We start from the raw sequence: 4,418 nt of genomic DNA on the forward strand, positions 1-4,418 counted from the left end.
CTGTCTGTAAAGGCCTATACTCAAAGAATTTAGGTGTATTCTTATCACTTAGCTAGTTATAGAAGTATAAAAGAAAGAATCAAAATCACTGTCTGCCAGTGTAAGGGCCTTACTGTGACAGTATGAGGCCCTGTTCTTAGGCTAAGGCCTTTGGCTAAGCAGCAGAGGCAGCCATAAGCTGGGAAGTGAAGGATCACATCCTCACATTCCAAACTAGTCACACTGAAATAAGGTGCTATTGGGCTGTTAGGAATACAATCCTGTCCTGATAATGCCTATTGCCTCCAGAGAAAGGGAAGTGCCTAGAAAATGTAAAAGGAAACTTAGTTTGACAGCATCCTGTCTGGCAAGAACTCACTTATCAATAGACAGAGCTGGGAAACCCTTACGTCTTTATAGATGTAGTGGTGGAAATACTCACTTCTGTATTGTTTTGTCATTATAGTTCCCACTTTGCTATTGTTTATTTGCATGGTCTCTGTCTGGTTCTGTGATTGTTTCTGTCTGCTGTATAATTAATTTTGCTGGGTGTCAAGGTTCCTCCCCCACTCTGAACTCTAGGGTACAGATGTGAGGACCTGCATGAAAAACCTCCTAAGCTTATCTTTACCAGCTTAGGTCAAAACTTCCCCAAGGTACAAAATATTCCACCCTTTGTCCTTGGATTGGCCGCTACCACCACCAATCTAATACTGGTTACTGGGGAAGAGCTGTTTGGACGCGTCTTTCCCCCCAAAATACTTCCCAAAACCTTGCACCCCACTTCCTGGACAAGGTTTGGTAAAAAGCCTCACCAATTTGCCTAGGTGACTACAGACCCAGAATCTTAAGAACAATGAACAATCCTCCCAACACTTGCACCCCCCCTTTCCTGGGAAATGTTGGATAAAAAGCCTCACCAATTTGCATAGGTGACCACAGACCCAAACCCTTGGATCTGAGAACAATGAAAAAGCATTCAGTTTTCTTACAAGAAGACTTTTAATAAAAATAGTAGTAAATAGAAATAAAGAAATCCCCCCTGTAAAATTAGAATACCTTACAGGGTAATTAGATTCAAAAACATAGAGAACCCCTCTAGGCAAAACCTTAAGTTACAAAAAAGATACACAGACAGAAATAGTTATTCTATTCAGCACAGTTCTTTTCTCAGCCATTTAAAGAAATCATAATCTAACACGTACCTAGCTAGATTACTTACTAAAAGTTCTAAGACTCCATTCCTGGTCTATCCCCGACAAAGACAAACTATAGACAGACACACAGACCCTTTGTTTCTCTCCCTCCTCCCAGCTTTTGAAAGTATCTTGTCTCCTCATTGGTCATTTTGGTCAGGTGCCAGCGAGGTTACCTTTAGCTTCTTAACCCTTTACAGGTGAGAGGAGCTTTTCCCTGGCCAGGAGGGATTTCAAAGGGGTTTATCCTTCCCTTTATATTTATGACACTGGGTGTAAACTAATTAAGGTGGTGGGATATAATTGGTTAAATAATCATGTTACAATATGTTAGGATTGGTTAGTTAAATTTCAGTAAAATAACTGGTTAAGGTATAGCTAAGCAGAACTCAAGTTTTACTATATAGTCTGCAGTCAATCACGAAGTAAGGGGGGCAATCGGAACAGGGAATGGAGGTGGGGAAATTGGAATCATGTTTTGCGGGGGGGGAAATGGGAACAGGGACACAGGTAAGGCTCTGTGGTGTCAGAGCTGGGAAGGGGGACACTAAGGAAGGAAACTGGAATCATGCTTGCTGGAAGTTCACCCCAATAAACATTGAATTGTTTGCACCTTTGGACTTTTGGGTATTGTTGCTCTCTGTTCATGCGAGAAGGACCAGGGAAGTAAGCGGGTGAAGGAATAAGCCCCTAACACCCCCTCTGCCCTGCACCCAGCCTGGGGCCACCACGCTCTCCCTGCCCCACCAGAGTTACCTGTGGGCTCTATCCTTCTTCTGCTATGCCTCCCTCCGAGCCCACTAGACCACTCTCACTGGCAGCCAGGCCCAGGTGGGGAGTGGGATGGAGCTGCTTCTCACACGGCTGAAGCTGGCCACTCCAGGCGCCACTCGGTGCAGCGCAGCAGCTGCTTGAGAGAGAGAGCCTGGCTGGGGAGGTGATGGCACCGGTGGAGCACCCCCTGCCCAGGGCCAGCTGCTGGGGACAGGGGCCAAGCGAGCTGGAAACATGCCTGTCTACTTTATGATATATGAGACTTCCTGTCTACTTTATGAGATAGGAAATGTAATTATTGGTAAGTGTAGACCTAGGTTCACATTTTATGGGTTTTTTTTATATCGTAACCACTTATTTCTACCACTCAGTCTTCTTTCCAGTTAAATCTTTATTCTTTCTTAAATAAACTTAGTTTTTGCTTTATCATGAGTGCTCACAAGTGCTGTGTGCTGTACAGAAACAGTTGTTTGAGTAAAACTGGTAAACTGGGTTATACTGCATCTTTGGGTGCAGAGTAAGGGGCTGAATATCACAGGGGAATGATTCAAGGTGTTGGGGTGTACCTATTGTTAACCTGCAAGGTGACGTTAGGGCTGGCACAGCCGTGAGGAGAGTGCTTGAGTGGCTGAAAGGCTAGTTAGGCAAGACTCCCTCATGCTGGAGGCGGGGGTAATAAGGTAGTCCTGGTGGTCACCATGCCTCAGTAGGTCACAGTTTAGAATACCAGATTCAGGACAATCTGCTGAGAAATGGGGCAGACTCACCCCAAACTGATAGTTATTCTTCCAAAAGATATACTAAGCCAGTAACAAAAGTAAACTTCAATCTCACCACACTGATTAACAAGATGTCAGAAATGCAGTCTCCTTGGGTATCCCAGGCCTTGTTTCACCACCCAGATACTAGACTGAATGATGAGTGGGTATTCCAAACCAATTTAATCAAACAAAGGGTTCTTCTAACTCCAAGACATCAGCCACACAGCCAGGCCAATATATGTCAGATCTTACCCAGTAATCATGCTGTTGCCAATCTTTTAGTATCTACTATCTAAAGGTTTATTTATAAGAGAAAATAAATAGGAGAGAGTTAAAACGGTCAAAGGAATCAAATACATACAACCATTGCAGAGTTCTTATGTCAGGTTTGAAGCAGTTATGGAATAAATTGCTGGCTTGTAAAATCTCTGGTCACTTCCAAAAGATTAGAAGGTCCTCAGTCTATCGGTTGGAATGTTTCTTTTAGTGTGAGTCCAGAGATCAGAGCAGGAAAGAGGCAAAATGGAGATGCTTCCAGGGCTTTTTATACCTTCTCCCATGTGGACGGGATGCTCTCAGTCTTAGTTTGTGGAAAATTACAGGCACAAGATGGAGTCCAGTCACATGAGCAACTCACATGCTTTGATGAGTATCGGAGGAGCCAATACCTGTATTCTGGCTAAAGTGTCCACAGGAAGGCCCATCCAGAGGGGACAGGCTTCTTCTTCTATTGTGTAAGTTGAGTGTCCTTCAATGGGCCACTAACCTGAATAGTCCATTCACAATGTGCTGGCTAGATTGGATGTAAACTGCCTGTTGGGTATCACCCCAGGAGCAAACATTTGGAATACTGGTACGTGGTCAATATTCATAATTTCGAGTACAAATATTATACATGCATACAAATAGGATAATCATATTCAGCAAATCATAACTTTACACAACACCTTACATGATAAACCTTTTACAGGATTTGTTGCAATTGACTAACAATAGCGATATTAATGATATAACTGGTAATGTTGCAGTGGGGGAGATTTAGGTTAGATATTAGGAAGAACTTTTTCACTAGGAGGGTGGTGAAACACTGGAATGCATTACCTAGGGAGGTGGTGGAATCTCCTTCCTTAGAAGTTTTTAAGGTCAGGCTTGACAAAGCCCTGGCTGGGATGATTTAATTGGGGATCGGTCCTGCTTTGAGCAGGGGGTTGGACTAGATGACCTCCTGAGGTCCCTGCCAACCCTGATATTCTATGATTCTATGATTCTATGTTTCAATCAGACAGTGTCACACAGAACCATCATAGGTATGTTCATTGTTTCCTCAAGATACAGCCGAGAACTAGAAAAGGTAAGAGGGCTTCAAATGTTTAGCCAAAATCCACAGGTTTACAAACTGAGAGTTGAAGAAATTATAATTTCCTCCTATTTAAAATGTTTCTTCAACTTTGTACATGAGAAAAATGTAATATCCTGCAGTAAATATTTTGCCCTTTGACATTTTATTAGCCCTTGTCATCCACACAGAAAACAAATATTTTTTTCTTTTCATATGACCATCTGGAATTCCCTCACTTCATATATATATATATATATATATTTTAAACCTCCTGTTAAAGGTCCACCTTCCTAGTCCAATGAAGACTAGATACCACCCCTCAGAGCATGTCATTGCCATGCCGTTAGTCAACCACACGGGAATCACTGC

This window comes from Caretta caretta, chromosome 4 (genome assembly GCF_965140235.1).
Source record: "Caretta caretta isolate rCarCar2 chromosome 4, rCarCar1.hap1, whole genome shotgun sequence".
NCBI classification, from domain to species: Eukaryota; Metazoa; Chordata; order Testudines; family Cheloniidae; genus Caretta; species Caretta caretta.